The sequence below is a fragment of the Mesocricetus auratus genome, unplaced genomic scaffold, assembly GCF_017639785.1.
Source record: "Mesocricetus auratus isolate SY011 unplaced genomic scaffold, BCM_Maur_2.0 Super-Scaffold_15014, whole genome shotgun sequence".
In the NCBI taxonomy this organism is placed as follows: domain Eukaryota; kingdom Metazoa; phylum Chordata; class Mammalia; order Rodentia; family Cricetidae; genus Mesocricetus; species Mesocricetus auratus.
In genome coordinates this window covers 39,688,868-39,705,640 of record NW_024429186.1, presented here as the reverse complement: position 1 = coordinate 39,705,640, position 16,773 = coordinate 39,688,868, and the positions used below count along the sequence as shown (strand labels likewise).

Below are 16,773 nucleotides of genomic sequence, written 5' to 3'. Positions count from 1 at the left end.
CCGAAAAGGCCATACAGGGTGTCATTGGATCCCCTGGAACTAGGGTTAAGGATGGTGTTGAGCTACTGTGTTTATGCCAGGAACTGAACCCAGGTCCTCTGCAAGAGCAGCGAGTGATTTTAACCCCAGAGCATCTCCAGCCCCGTGGGATGTGTAACCTTCTGATATTGTCATGTGACATTGTCTTCTGCAGAGTACACGTATGAGAGCTGCACGCTGCCTTTTTTAAAATTGAAAAAAAAAGATGTTGTAAGTCTAATATTTTGTGTTGGATTACATTCATAGCTATCCTGGGTGTGCTAGTAGTTTTTGTCACCTTGACACAGACTGGAGTCACCCGGAAAGAGGAAATTTCACTTGAGAAAATGCTTCTGTCAGAGTGACCTGTGGGCAAGTCTGGAGTGGCATTTTCTTGATTAATGGTTCATATTGGGGGGAGGGGGAGGCCCAGTCTATTGAAGGACACGCCACGCTGGAAAGGTGGTCCTGGGAAAGCCATGTAGAGCAAGCCAGTAAGCAGGGTTCCCTCCAAGGTGTCTGCTCAGTTCCTGCCTCTAGGTTCCGGCCTCGGCATCCTTTGCTGGTGGGCTACACACTGTGAGCCAGGTAAACCCATTCCTCCCAGGTGGTGCTTGGTCAGCATTTTATCACAGTGACTTAAAGCAAACTAGGAGGCTTTTATATTTAGATATATAGACACTGCTGTTTTTAGTGCAGTCCTGTACTGTATAAGTTTGCAACCTAGGACTCTACTGTAGAGTCTGGGCCCGTGGTTGGCACATCTACGTTTGTGCGACTATGCTCTGTGTGGTTTGCACAAGGATGAAGACACCTAGAGGTACCTTTCTCTGGGTGTGTCCCCACCATAAGCAATTCAACACATGCTCGCACTAACACACAGCCAAGTACACTGATTCTGTTCTCACATCTTAGACTCTCATTTAATTTTTGTGGCCCAAAAAATAAGTAAGATTATAGTCTGGCATGTTTTTCAGTGATAGAGTATGCGATGTCCTGGATTAAATCACTGGCACCAGAAAACACATTGTTAAAATGCTGTAAGTAAATTAAAACAAAGAAGAAAAGGGGAAAAATGAAAAGAGTAACAAGGTTTGGACTGTAATAAAAGGCTAGTTAGTATGTTTGTACGGTTCCTGTTCAGAAACCAGGAATCTGATAGCCTTCCTTACGATGCTGGTTTTGGTTTGTATGGTCTGCCTGATACCACTGGCGTGTATTAATTGCAGTGAGTAGCATAACTCAGTTTCCCCTTCCAAGCCATCTAGTGAGTGCTACATTTCTGGAACCTTTCATTCTCCAGTCATCCTGGCCGTATATGCGGCATGGCCCATGCCTGTTAACCCATGTCTGGAACCAATCTGATTGTTCTACCAGTTTACCCTTAGGTCTACAGGCCACGACCCTCTTGTACTTACTGATCCCCTGGGTTTTCATGAAACACTTTGGAGAATGGACCATTTAGTCCAATCATGGCAGAGAACAGCATTAATAGGCAATTGCCACGGGGAGATAATACAGGAAGAAAAATGGCTAAAAATATACAGTGAATCACAGAAAATTACATCTCTTAAAACCTACAGTGTATTCCTATTGCTATAGCAACCTCTGGCTAGTAAAGGCAGAGCTGATTTATCACAGGCTTTCCCCAGCCCTCCATTCTGCCGGAAGCTCTTCCCAGCCTGTGGTATGAGTCCCCATGAAAGTGATAGGACCATCCCAAATATTGTGCCTTCTCTCTTCTTTCGAGCCCTTTAGTGACAGGTCACAATGGTTCCTTCTGTACAGCCAGGTCATCTTCCAAACCCCTTCTTGAGATGGAGTTGACCATTTCTAACCTCCGGCAGAGCACCCGTGTTCTCGCACATGGAAGCCTACCGATTTACCAGAGACGGCTGCACAACAGGGATTGTAAGGAGCTGTGCGTGACAGACCAGGATGAAGGAATGAAGAGGAGGGGAGCTTTCTGTCTCTCCGTCAGTCTCTCTGCACCCCTCACTCCCTGACTCCTCTCCTTTCTTCCCAGTGTGTTTCTTGTGAGATGATCTAGAAAGGGTGTTGTTTTAGCATAGGAGATGAGACTGGTGTCTGGGAAGATGATAATGTAGTCAAACGTTCTATTCTTTCATTGTAGTGCTAAATTTCACCGGCTTGTGTGTTTTCCCATAATGTACAGGAAATTCTTGTGTTTTCTTTCTTTCTTTTTTGAGGCAGGGTTTTGCTATGTAGGTCAGGCTTGAATTGAATTCATAATCCTCCTGCCTCAGCTTTCAGAGTGCCAGGATTACAAGTATACAATATAAATGATATTCTTGAATACCATTTAAACTTTCATAACTAGAGTATATTCTGGACATCCTTGACCAGAGTTCCAGAGCATCCTCCCTTCAAATAGCCCTGCCTAGACATATTCCAAAGACAAGGAGACAGCTTCAAAGAACTCCCCATTGGTTATATGTGTGCATGTGCACACGCACACACACAAACAACAATAAAATCTTAAAGAATGGATGCTAAAAGTGAGTAAAAGTTTGATGAGAAACGGCACAGTTACACAATCTTGACGGGTCTCCTCATGAAATGTTTACTGATTTTAGAGAAAAAAAATAGTACTTTTACAGTTGAGAAGCTTTTCAGACACTATTTAAACCAAACAATCAAGCACCCCTCTAAGGACAAATGGACACACTGACATCTTGTGTAGTCTAATGTGTGCACTAGAGACACAATGTAACGTTTCTAGGCCATTTTTGCCTCTAGTGTATAACCAGGATCTCATTGTGAGGGAACAACTGACAAATTCTGAATAAGGGGCAGTCTATATAAAACTGGCTTTTATCCTTCAAAGCTAGCAGCCACAGGAGAGGCAAAGATGAACACTCTTCGATCTGAAGAGACCCAGAGGCCATGGCAACGTGTGATCTGAGATTGATTCTGGATCAATTTCCCCCTCTTCTTTAGCTATAAAAAATGTAATTAGGAAAAAACGGGTGAAAATTTAAAATGGCATGTAGCTTACACAACACTATTGGGTCAATATTAATTTCACGATTTGGAGAATATATGGGGTGGTGAAAAAGAATGGTCATGATTTGAGGAAATATGTACTCAAGTGCTTAGGGATAAAGGATAATCGTGTCTGCATCCTTCTCAAAAGTGGTTCAGTAGGGGAGGAAAAAGGAAATAGAGAAGGGAAATGATAAGCAAATGAGCTGATGAATATTCAGGAATTCTTTGTACTTTTTGCATTTTTTTCTGTGAGAAGTACTTTGTGCTTTTCTGTAAGTCTGAAATTATTTCAAAGTAAAAAGTTCCCATCTGCAGACTTGAGTTCTATTGAGTGAGTTTTCTTCCTGTCCCTTCTGTCCGTCATCTGATGCTATACTCAGGCGCTTAAAGCTTCTTCCACAAAGCAAAACTCTGGCTGTACAGGGGAGGCTGAGGGCTGTGAGTGCGTGCGTGAGTGTGCATGTGTGTATGCACGTGTGGGCACGTGTGTGCACACGTGCGCACTCGTGTCTGTGTGCATGTGTATGCATGAATGTGTGTCTGTGTGTGTGCGCACGTGTGTGTGCATGTGTGTAGATGCTACTGAGTGTCACAAAGGACTAAATATAAAGTTGGAATAAAGTCAGTTGTTGCCAAGTCAGATCAGAGTAAGGAATGAAATCAAAGGACCTGTAATGAGTCCTTTCAAGGTTCACAGGTACGAGAGGACATGAGTGGCTTTGGTGTCCACCTAGCTCTAGGAGACAGCTGGCAAAGTATGAGAAATGGAATGAGTCTGTCTCCCTTCCTTCATCTCCTCTCCTCCACTCCCCTCTTCTCCTCCCCTCCTCTCCTCTCTGCACTCTTCCTCTTCTTTCTTTTCCCTCCCTCCCTCCCTCCCTCCCTCCCTCCCTCCTTTCTTCCCTCCCTCCCTCCCTCCCTCCCTTCCTTCCTTCCTTCCCCTCTTGCCAGGACTCTTCTCAGATAGTTGGGTACCTTGTAGAGGGGCTCTTTCTACCAAGGATGGCTCTTTCTCCACAGCAGCGGTTCTTTCCCTGTCTGAGGCCATAGAATGAGACTGAGTGTGTCGGACCTGCTAACATCGGGCTCTGAAGGGGGCCAGGTGGGGCAGGGACATCGAGGCGAGATGATGTGAGGCCCAGAGTGCTTGCTAGCAACCCCATTTGACTGACCTGGTCCAGACACTGTGTAAACCTGGAAGACAAACTCCTAAGGACACCAGTGTAACAAAAAAAGTCATGACATGAAAAGGTCCCATGGGAAGGTTTGCCACGCGTGACCTTGAATTTCACAGTCCTCTTTGCTCTGGGAGCTGGTTGCTGTAATTCTCAGTATTGTGAGCTTCATGGGAGCAGAAAGAGCTTCTGCTGTTTATAAATGATCCTGATTGAGAGAAACACATCTGGATTCCTTCCCAACGGCCCAGGGACAATAGTAAGAAAAGACTTAGGGATGGCCAAGGCAGAGTCCTCCTCTAGCTCTAGCTTTTAAAATGTTGCCTTGTGCTTATGACAAGGCCTTGAGGAGGGGGAAAAATGGAGTCATTTTCAGTACCGCAAAGATATTTGTCTCAATCCGCCAACACCAGCCAGATATGAATCGTATAAATCAAACAGGCATGGGGCTTCAGGCTAGGCCATGAAAAACATTAAGCATCTAAGAGCTGGTCAGCCTCTAACTGATCCGATTAGAGTGAGAATAAAGATGTGGAGTGTAAACCCCGTTGAGAAAGGCCACAGTCTGTCTACCTCTGTGGGAAAAGTGGACCCCACGCTTGGGTCCAACCTCATGTATGGATTATTGAGACTGAATCCTTGCCCATTGTGTGACCCTTTTATCCACATACCTCTCAAAAAACAAAACGACACCACCCCACACACACTTGCTTCAGAGATACTGTGTAAAACAGCATCTTTTAGGAATCTAGGGGGAACTCAGGCCCTACATGAGTAGTCATTAAATTTAGGCTTTACTTAATGTCGGGATGACCTGGTTAACTCTCAGGCAGGAGTAGGGGCCAGCAAGGAACTGTACATTCCTACCAGGGATAGGGAGGCCAGCGGTTCTTCGTCTGGACTGGTTCACTCAGACCTCTAGGGCCCAATGATTGTGAGCAATTGTCCCTCACACCCCTGGGTTCCCTTATCATTTGCTCTTACATGGTAGAACTCAGTTTCGTCCCCGATCTGCAATCGCTTCAGACCCTGCAGAGCCAATGTCTGTAATTTGTAGCAGAAATGTCCTCATAAAGATCTCAAAATCCCGCCCCCCAAATAAAAATATATAAAACAACTGGGCATTGGTGGCACATGCCTTTAATCCTAGCACTTGGGGGGCAGAGGCAGGTGGATCTCTGTGAGTTCAAGACCGGCCTGGTCTACAGAGAGAGTTCCAGGACAGGCTCCAAAACAATACAGAGAAACCCTGACTCAAAAAACTAAAAAAAAAAAAAAAAAAAAAAAAAAAAGATCTGAAAACTCCCAAATATATATGGGCTTGGGGCTTGGGAGAGAACTGCATCTGAGGAGTGGGGAATCTGCGGTAGGAGAAGATGCGCCTGCTGGAGGCCAGGGCAGAGGAAACTCTGGGAGGTAGAGAAGTGGGCTGTGCTGAGGCTATACACTCAGGATTTGCCTTATTGACTTTTTGTTTGTTTTTGAGACAAGGTCTTAATATTTAGCCCTGGCAGACCCAGAACTCACTGTGTAGACCAGGCTATCCTGGAACTCACAAAGATCTGCCTGAGTCAGCCTCCTTGGTGCTGGGATTAAAGACATGTGCCATTATGCTTAGCCTTCTGGGCATAGCGCTCAAACACACCAGGTACGCAGCCGCAGCCGGTAATCTGATCTCTGTTAATAGCAGGTGGTGTCTGCCTTCTTGGAGACCCTTGAGTAAAACAGCAATCAGAACTGTGAGAACTTCACTATAGTTACAGTCATCAAACACACTCTTAATAAGCCAGGCAATGGGATTCTGCTCTCATGGTTACTTAGTTATTTTCCTCAGCAAAAGCAGGACTCCAGGGGCTGGAGAAACCGCTGGAGCACCTGTTGCTCTAGCAAAGAACTCTGTTTGATTCCCACACCCATGTGGCCTCTCGTAATTGCCTGTAACACTAGTTCCAGGGTATCTAACACCTTATTCTGACCTCTGTGGCCACACACACACACACACACACACACACACACACACACACACACACACACACACAGAGGCAAAATGGACCTCCCAGCAGCATGCTTGAGGCAGAAGCCGGGGGATCAGGAGTTCATGGCCAGCCTCAGTGACATTGTGTAACTGAGAACAATCTGGGCTGTGCGAGACCCTGTCTCAGTAGGGGGAAAATGATATATATTGATTCAACCACAGAGTAACAAACAAATATCTGATTACTCTCTGGAGTATTTTGCCTAACTCTCACTTATTATTCCTCCATCCTGTCAGAAAATATCATAGTAAAATCTATGCAGAGTGGTCACTTTAAGTTATGATACATCCATTCAGTAAAACCAACAAACACTTCTGAATTTATTGAGACAGATGCTATAGAAGGCACATACCTACAATCCCAACATGCAGGAGGGTAAGGCAGGAGGATAGAGGGCTCTAGGCCAGCCAGGGCTACAGAGTGAGACACCCCCCACAAAAAACAACCAAACCAAACCTGTAGACAGGATTTTCTGTTCTGCCTGGTCCCTCAGTCATTTAGACCCAAATAAACACACAGAGGCTTATATTAATTATAACATGTTTGACCGATGGCTTTGGCTTCTTACTGGCTAGCTCTCTTTTAATTTTAACCCATAACTATTAATCTATGTATTTCCACATGGCTTTATCTTACTGGAGAATGTCTGAGCATCCTACCTTCCCATTAACTACATGGCATCTCTCTGGTGGCTTCTCTCTGTGTCCTCTCCCAAGAATTCTGCTTGTCTGGTAGGCCTGCCTATACTTCCTGCCTGGCTACTGGATAATTAGTGTTTACTCATCAACCAATAAGAGAAACATGTGTTAACAGCGTATAGAAGGACATCTCCCATCACAAACCAAAACAAACCAAACTCCAGGGGGCTGGTAAGATGGCTCAGTGGGTAAGGGCACTTACCTTCATTCTGATGATCAGAGTCTGTCTCTGAGACCTTCAGAGTGGAAAGAAAGAATTGACTTTCACAAGCTGTTCTCTATCCACCACACATGACACAGAAACCCCCAACAACTAAATAATAAATAAATATCAATGCTGTAGAAAGATATCTATGATTAACAAGTGATATCCCCCATATACACTATGAAATGATGGAATCCAATTTAAAATTTGTATGTAGGGTGCACACATGTCTGGGTTTAAAGGTGGTGACATTCTCTTCTAGTGGAAATCTTGCTTTCAAGCCAGGCACAGTGGTGCTGAGACTAAAAGCGTCTCAGCACTCAGGAGGCAGAGGAAGTTATATTTCTGTGCATTCAAGGCTAGCCTGGTCTACACAGAGAGTACCAGGACAGCCAGAGCTATATAGTGACCTCATTCTCCCTCTAAGAAAAAAAAAGGATAGAAAGCCTTGGTTTCTTTGGGGGAAACTCGTCCTATTCGTGTGGTTGGTGAATCCAGACAGTGAGCATGTGACTGGTGGATGTAGTCCATTCTCCTGACCGCAGTGGGGAGGGCCAGGAGACTCGTTTCTAGACCTTTTCTGGAACTATTGAGCCAGGGTGAACTGTGTGTTTGAGTCACAAAGCTAGTAGGTTGGAGCCGAGAGCTGCTGAAGACATCTGAGAAGCTGCATAGGGTGAGTGTGCCTGAGAGTGACGCCTGACGGTGACACCCGACAGTGTCACCAACATGGGTGCAGCAGCTGGGGAAGGAGAGAATCAGAGTTTCAGGGTCATAAAATGGAGCATGGATCCAGCTACTGCAGCATTTACTCTAAGATTTCTCAGTTGTATGAACGAATAAGACCACTCCCTTCCTCCCCTTCCCGTTCTCTCTCAGGGTGATCTGTGTTGGTTTTCTTTCATAGAGAAGGTTGAGAGGGTGGGGTCTGTGTAGAGCCTAGAAGGTTGATTAATCTTCTCCTTTATAAGCAGTTTATGCCCCACCCCACCCCCACCCTGGTGCTGGGGATCAGTCCCCCCACAAGGCAAGTGTTCTACCCCAGTGACCTCCAGTTTCATTTTAAGGATTTAAAAGCATTTTTAAAATTACATTTTAATTAGTTAATTACTCAATTGTGTATGTGGGAGAAGGCCATGCTACATGCCAGGCCCACAAGAGGAGGTCTGAAGACAACCTGTGGGAGTCAGTTTCTCCTCCCACCACGTGGAACTGGGGGATAGAACTCAAGTTGTCAAGAGTGATGTCATTACCTTCTGAGCCTCCTCACCAACCCCGGGTTTACGGAATTTGAAGTGAACTCACCTATTATCAGTGTTGAGCTTCCCCTATCATTTCTATCTTGCAGAAGAAGAGTTGGAGGATACAGACAGAGGCACAAAGCTGTGGAGAGGTAACACTGGGGCTCTTTATTACGTCTGTTGGTTGGGTGGGCAGAGAGGGGGCAGGGCAGGTTTTTGAAGAACATTTGCCTCAGGGACAGTGACTAGAGTTGTCCCTGGGAATTGGTTCAAGGACCACATGTGGATACTAAAATCCTTGGGTGAGTAAGGCCCTTATATAAAATTGTACAACACTTGCACATATAAATAAACACATTAAAACTGTGTCTGCATTAAGTATGTAGGTTATTTTCTCATCATTCACTAGACAATATGGAGCAGCAGTGAGACGTATACCATTTATACTGCATTAGGCACAAGCAGTCTGGAGATTTTCAGCTACACAGGAAGATGCACATAGCTTACATGCACAGGCCAGAAGAGGCCTCTGGATCCCTTGAGCTGGAGTCACAGGTGTTTGCTGGATGCTTGTCTTGTACATGGGTGACAGGATGAGAGCTCTGATCTTCACAATGGCATAGCAAATGGTATTAACTGCTGAGCCATCTCTCTGGGTCTTAGACACTGTTTTTCCTTCAGTATTTTTGTTGGCTGAATCCATGCTTGGAGGACCTGCAGATTTCCTTGCTGACTGTGTTTTCTGTTCTTTTTGCCTCTCTCATGATTGCCCAGTTCAGACTAAATACGTAATAACAGCAGCGATAGCTAATATTTACCACTCACCACACACTTGGCATTGGGCTAAGTAAACATTTTATTTGTACTATCCATCTCCGTCTCTGTTTGCTTTACTCAGTATACATATAAGGAAGTTATCGTTGTAATCATCACCATTTAACTAAGATGAAGAAACTAGAACTCAGAAGAGAAAGGCCACTTTCCCTAAGTGACCAATAACTAGGAGGCAGTGGACCTGGGGAGACAGATCTGGCTTCAAAGAACCTTCCAAAGCCTCCCTCCCCCATTTTTCATGTGTATGGTGAACATGTGTGTATATGTATGGTTTGGCACATGTGTGTGAACTTCATGTGGATGACTAAAGTTCATGTCATAAATCATTTTTTAAAAGATGTATTTATTTAATTGTATGTAACATGGGTGTCTTGCCAGCATGTATGCCTGTACACCATGTGTGTGAAGTACCCTCACTCACCAGAAGGGAGCATCAGAGCCCCTGGAAACTAGAGGTTGAGAGCCACCATGTAGGAGCTGGGATAGAAATGCAGGTCCTCTGGAAAAACAGCCAGTGCTTTCACTGCTGAGCCATCTCTCCAGCCCCTGGAATCTTTTTATTGTTGTTTGTTTTTCAAGACAGGGTTCTTCTGTGTAGCCCTGGCAGTCTTGGAACTTTCTCTGTAGATCAGGCTGGCCTTGAACTCAGAGGTCTACCTTTCTCTGCCTCCCATGGGCTGGGATCAAAGGCATGTGCCACCCTGCCTGGTTGTCAGGAATCATTCTTGATTGCTCTTCTACCTTAGTTGTTGAGACATGGTCTCTCAGTCAAGTATAGATCTCACTGATATGACTAGTTGTGACAGTCAGCTTTAATTGTCTACCTGACATACCCTGAAACCGCCTAGGAGGAGTGCCTTTGTGAGGAACTGTCTGTGCTGAGTTGGCCTCTGGGCATGTCTGCTGGGGAGAACCCAGCAAGTCCTCTGTGGGTTGTTGTGAGATATTTGACTACACTGTGTAAAGGTGTGTCACTGTGATTGGTTTCATAAAAAGCTAAATGGCCAATAGCTAGTCAGGGAGAATAGGTGGGACTTCCAGGCAAAGACAGGAACTGGGGATGAATCTAGGTGAATAGAGGAGTCTCCAGGAGATGCGGAACAAGTTGGAGGTACAGAATGAAATAAAGGCAAAAAGACATGTGGTAGAACATAGATGAAAAATATGGGTTAATTTAAGATATAAGAGCTAGTTAGGGGACTGGAGAGATGGTTCAGTGGTTAAGAGCACTGGCTGCTCTTTCAGAGGTCCTGAGTTCAATTCCCAGCAACCACATGATGGTTCTCAACCGTCTGTAATGAGATCTGGTGCCCTCTTCTGGCATGCAGACATACACACAGGCAGAGCATTGTATACATAATAAATAAATAAATAAATATTAAAAAAAGAGCTAGCTAGGAACAAGCCTAAGCGATAGGCTGAGCTTTTATAATTAATAATAAGTCTCCTTGTCGTTATTTGGGAGCTGGCTGGTGGGGACAGAGAAAGACTTGTTACAGTGGGTGGCATCCTTCCTTAGATGGGGGGTTCTAAACTGTGCCGGTGGAGAAGTTGACCCGAGCGCAAGCAATCGAGAAAGCGGCACGCGTGTAGTCACAATCTCTCTCCATCCTGACCGTGGATGTGATGTAACCAGCTCTCTCAAGCTTCTGCCACTTGACTTCACACAGTGGCACACTGTAACCTGGAATTTTAAGGCAGATAAACCCTTTCTCACCCAAGTTCCTTCTTGTTAGAGTATTTTATCCCAGCAAGAAGGGGGATTAGAATATTAGCCTCACTAGCCAGCTTGCTCTGGGGATCCTCTTCTGAGGTTGGAATTGCAGGTGGGCAGGCCGCCACACTCCCCTGGCATTTACAAGGGTCTCTCTCTCGGGACCCCATCATCTTTATGCTTGTGCAACAAATGCCTTAGCTGTTGAGCCATTTCCCCTGCCTCTCACATAGTCCTCTTAATCAGTGAGCTATAGTTACTATTAGTGAGGTTATTCTCCTGATGTCTTTCTTGAATACTTCATTGTCAATGTGTAAAAATGCTACTGATTTTTATATTCATCAGTGCTAACGTTTTCTTTTGGTGGAATTTTTCAAGTTTTCTCTGGTCGCGTCATCAGCTGATAGCGACACTGAACTTGTCTTTTATCTCTTTCACGAGAACTTCTAGTGTTGTGTTGAACAGAAGCAGGTGAAGCATCCTTCCTTCTTAGAGGAAAGACTTTTACATTTTTTTTCCACCAGTGAAGCTGGGCCTGGTGGCATAGGTTTGTAATCTCAAACGCCCAAGAGGCTGAAGCAGGAGGATTGCAAGTTCAAGTCCTGCCTCATCTACAGAGCAAGTTCCAAGACAGCCTGAGAAATTAGGGAAACCCTATCCTAAAGCATAAAACATAACCAGTGAGACTGTAGCTTAGTGTTAGAGTGCTTGCCCAGTGTGTTAGAGGCCCTGTGTTTGACCCTCAGTGCTGTTAAAAAGGGTTTACCACTGAGTAAAACACAGCTATGGATTCATCATCTATGGCTTTTCTGTGTTGAGGCACATTCCATCCACAGGCAATTTGTTGAGCTTTTCTCTTGAAAAGAGGCTGAATTTTGTCTAATTCTTTTCTCCATCTATTGTAATGGCAATACGGCCTTTACTTTTCCTTTTACTAATATGTTGTATTACAACGATTGGTTTTGTTGCATTCAGCTCCACTTGGTCATGGTGAATAATCCTCTTAATGTGTTATTGGATTTGATTTGCTAGTGTTTTGTTGCATGTTTATTCCAAAAGGACACTGGCCTGTAATTTATCTTGTGATATCCTTGTCTGACTTTGGAATCAAAGTAATGCTGGGCTCACTTAAAAAAAAAAAAAGGTGGTAGACATATTTTGTCTGTATCAGTTACTTGCCAGACTTTCTTTAGGGACCACCTCCTCCCCAGTAATGGCATAGAGACTATTATTAATTATGAATGCTTGGCCTTAGCTTAGGCTTATTCACAACTAACTCTTATAACTTAAATTAACCCATTTCTATTAGTCTACATTTTGCAATGTGGCTCTTTAACTTTCTTCCATTCTATCTGTCCAGTTCCCTCTGTGTCTCACTGGTGACTAAGGCGTGCCTGGATTCATCTCCTGAGTTCCTTTTTTTGCTGGAAGTCCTGCCTAACCTCTCCTGCCTAGCTATTGGCCACTCAGCCCTTTATTCAGCCAATCACAGTGACACATCTTCACCCAGTGTAAATAAGAATCCCACAAGAGTTATTTGTCATGTTACTGTGACAAAATACCAGACAAAAACAAATGAAAGAATAGAGGGTTTATTTTAGCTCAGGGTTTGAGAGCACAGTCTATCAGGAAGAGGAAGGCACAGTACAGGCAGCCCCACGGTGACAGGAGTGTATCTATAGCAGGGTCCCTTCCCCTCACACCTTGGTGAAACGGGAAACAGAGATCAAACAGGAAGCATGGCTAGGTCTTACAGATGGCAAGGCCCACCCTTAGCGGGCCACTTTCTCCTGGGAGGCTCCGCTTCTGTAAGGTCCTACAACCTTCCTGTGTAGGGCCACCGGTTGGGGAACAAGTGCTTAAACATGTGAGCACACTTGGGGACATTTCATAGTTAATCCACGGCTCCTTTTGGATGTTTGTGGCCTTTCTCATGGATGCCGAATACACTAGAAACTGCTGGACGGCCTTTAGCATTCTAGCTTCTTCTTATTCACTGTACTTTTCTCCTCCTGACCACGGAGCAACACATTCTCTAAATCTTCGTGAAGGACAGCCCCTCTGGGTTCTCTGTCCCCCTTAAGCTGGCTCTCCTTGACTGGCCAGGGAAGTAGCAAAACTTAGATATTTCGAAAGGACTCTGGCTACCCTCTCTCTGCCCTCCAAATTTCTGATTCAACTGCTGGTCAGAGGCCAGAGTGGCATTGAGAGGAAACCCGGGAGGCAGCCAAATTATACCACCTGACATCCCCACCGGTTTGCTCAGCCCACACCCTGTGGGGAGGCAAACACAACTCCTACCCAGCACCTCATAAAGTGCCGCCCTCGGCGTTAAAATCACCCCTAGCACAGGGCACACATTTAAAAACAATTAAAAGATATAAAACAGAGGACTGGCAAGGAAGGGAAGTTTTTAAAAACCAGCAGTATAATGCCACTTTGAGGCCAACCCCCCCCCGGGGTTCAGCGGATCACCTGTCCTGCTGGCATTCTGTCAGCAGGAAGGGCAGGGAGTGATTTTCCTTCAGCCTGGGAGAGCTGTTTGTCCACAAAGCCAGCCACCTTCCTTCAGACTCTCTGAGTTTTTATGACTCAGCCCCAAGCCAGCACCAACTTGCTTATTTTCTTCCGCTGTCTGGCTCGTGGCAGCTTGCAGGAGACTGTGGTGTCTGACAGGGTCAGAGCAGCTGGCCTGCTCCAAGCGTCCGGTACTGGGGACCAGCTTAGCATCCAGAGAGAGCATTGCTGTTCCGGCCTCACTGTCTCGTGGCTGAGCAAATGATAGCATTGATCCTGAGAGTAACGAGATGACAATAGAGATGGGAGCCAAACTCAGCAGAGGCTTCTGTTGGAAGGTGTTGGCTCGTTGCTAAGGTTTTTTCCAGTTCTGAAAGACATGGCTAGAGTCAGAGGGGAAGAGACCAACCATGCCACTGAGTTTGGAAAAGGACAGCACCATGTGGAAGTCATTTTGGGTTGAGGGACACTGATCTCTCTTTTAACGGAGATTTGCATGGAGAGTGAGGTAAGAGCTGGGATTTGAGAGAGGGTGAGCTATCATTTCTAATCTCTTTCTCACCTGCATGACCTTGGTCAAGTCGTTTCTCTGCACCTTAGTTTTCCTTGCTGGTAAAATTAATGGAACTGGCCTGGGTACTTCCAGATCTCTGGCTGGCTGACCCCTGTCTCCCTGCCCCCCGCCTCCTTTCTACCTTCCTTCCTTCCTCTACCCTCAAAGTGCCGGGATTAAAGGAATGAACCACCCCACTTAGGAGCTGAACTGGAGATCCTTCTGCCCCGGCCTTCTAAGTGCTGAACTGACAGGTGTGCTCTATGAGTCTGTTTATGCTTTCTTATTTTCAGAGCTCCACCCAAGCCTGGAAGATAGTTGCCTATTCCCTAGCTGCCAGGCCCTGCAAGGATCACTCATAAAAGAGTCAGTTTTCTCTTTAATCCCAGCACTCTGGAGGCAGAGGCAGGTAGATCTCTATGAGTTTGAGGCCAGCCTGGTCTACAGAGTGAGTTCCAGGATAACTTAGGGTGGTTACACAGAGAAAATCTGTCTTGAAAAAAGAAAAGCTTCCCCTCATTTTGAGCTGGTGAGATGGCTTAGTAGGGAAAGGTGCTTGCTGCCAAGCCTGAGGATGTAAGTATGATTCCCAGGGCCCACAAGGTGGAAGGAAAAACTGATTCCTGCTGCAAGTTGTCCTCTGACCTCTACACCTGTGCTGTGGCATGTGCTTGTGCTTGTACACCCGTGTATGCACACACACACACACACACACACACACACACCCAGAGTAATAAAAAAGTAAGAACTAGGTAAAAGAACCATTTTCTGACCTCAGCACATTTCTCTCTGTGGCTACAGCCCTGTGGCATCTTCGAGGGGATGGGTGGGGGACTAAGCATCCTTGGGCTCAGCCACACTGTCATTAATACCACCTTTCCTACTCACTGTGCTGCTGGTGGTTTTTGCTGTTTGGCTGTTTTTCCATTTGGGCGTGATGTAACCACATTCTGGCATTTCCAGAGCACCACCCCGCCTGAAGAGCTACCCGTGCCTCACCGGGACAGCCACGAGGATTCAGTTGCAGCCTCGCACTGGCCATCTCTCTCATCTTCCTGCTGCACTAATTCCTCCCTGTGCCCTGGTTTATTCAGCTGTGTTCCCCTCTGCTCCACAGCTGATCTGTCACAGAGGGCTGTCACAGCCCAATTGGAACGCACTTTATCTGCTGAGCAAACACGCACATTTGGCATTTCAGCCATGGAAATTCTCAGACTCTCTTTGCTCTTGTCCCAGATGGAAACATCAGTGCCTTTACAGAAAAATTCCACATTCTCCTGCAACCTAAACCCAGTTATCCACTGAATCCTTACGATATGCGGGGCTGTTGTGTCCTCAAGAGGTATATGAGACTGTGAGTGGAATGAGACAGATGTATGTGAAACAAATTTGAAAACAGCAAGGCACAGTGTGTAGTCACTGTTACCATTAGGTGCTAAAATGTGCAGCGCTAAAATCCCACTCAGCCGGTAGTGGATGCTGACTCACACAGCACTTCTCATTTCTACCTCACAAGCCTTGGACGAGGGGTTTACTGTCCCTGTTTCGTACATCAGCAAACCGAGTCACAATCAACTTGATTAGCCTAAGGTCTCAAGGGCGGCAAAGAGAAGCCAGTTCTGTTAGCCCCACTCCAGAGTATGTTTTCATGGTTATTATTCTATTTGGCATGTTGGGGATGAAACCCAGTGCCTCCTGCATTCTAGGCAGGCACTTTGCTGCTGAGCTAACATCCCTAGGCCCCACTGGAGGTTCTATACCCAACCCCTGATTTTTGAAGTTCCATGAAAGTGGGAGCTGGGTGTTTTGCTCTTGGCTGTCTTCCAGAACCCGGTTCTAGAAGCCCTGCTTCTCCCTTTGCAGACAGACAGATGTACAAAAAAGGCTAGACCAATGATATCTTTTTCTCCAGAGTCAGAGTGGGAGGGCCCTTAGCAGGTTTACAGGGTTGTTTAAGCTTGGTGACTCCAGTGGAGGAGGGGGAAGGGGGAGAGACTTGGTTATGAAAAAAATAGAGAAAGAAAATGAAGAAAGAACCATATGGAACAAAAAAGAGACCCCACATGACAACCCGAGCTGCAGACAGCCCAACGCTTTGTTGTTGTTTTGTTTTGTTTTTGAGGTCTTAAATCCAGCTCTTTTCCCTGCCACGCTCTTGCCAGATGCCCACCGCACCCCAGTACCCGTGGTTGGGCTGACCTGCTTTTGTGCATTGAAGTCTGAGTTCTGGGCAGCTGAGGACTCCTGAGAACAAAAGCGGGCTCTCCCCTATTTTGCAGCCCCTGAGGTGAGTTGCTCCTTCACAGCCAGTATTCATTAAAGTGAATTGAATCTAAGAAGTGTCCCTTGCTGCTCTCCCCATCTCCTTTTTGTATCTGTGTGTTTTTCCGGGGGAAGTGGCTATGATACGGGAGGAGAGAGCAGTGGAGAAGCCCCTTAGTGGCTATAAGCAGAAATGAACGAGGTGCCAAGTTTTTTAAAAGCCCTGGGTCTCATCTGTCCTAGATTGTATTCCCATTCTTAAGAAAAAGAAAGGAAGAAAGACACGAAGCTGTCTCTTTCTTTGAGGCAGCCTTGAGGATATGTTTCAAAGGAGACTGCGGGGGAAATGTCCAGTTTTATCCGTCGCTTCTGCAGGGCCCTTCTCTCCAGGACTGTTTAGTTTGCTGAGTGAGGTAAAAATGAAGCGATGGGAGCAGCCAGCTGTGCGAAGCTTTAATGGACCCGGCACCCCTTTGGGAATGAGACAAGGCTCCCGTGGGCACTCCTCTCA

At 45.8% G+C, this 16,773-nt stretch overlaps 1 long non-coding RNA gene across 3 annotated transcripts in view; it reads left to right on the top strand.

Moving 5' to 3' along the window:
* Nucleotides 1–13,434: 13,434 nt before the first annotated feature.
* LOC110341376 overlaps nucleotides 13,435–16,773 on the top strand; it is a 34,289-nt gene continuing 30,950 nt past the window's right edge. For 2 of the 3 annotated variants that reach the window (XR_002383295.2, XR_005876257.1), the window contains exons 1-2: nucleotides 13,436–13,955; nucleotides 16,123–16,287. This is a non-coding gene — a long non-coding RNA (uncharacterized LOC110341376). Of the gene's footprint in view, nucleotides 13,956–16,122; nucleotides 16,288–16,773 lie in introns of all 3 variants that reach the window. The other variant, XR_005876258.1, reaches the window with a different exon arrangement.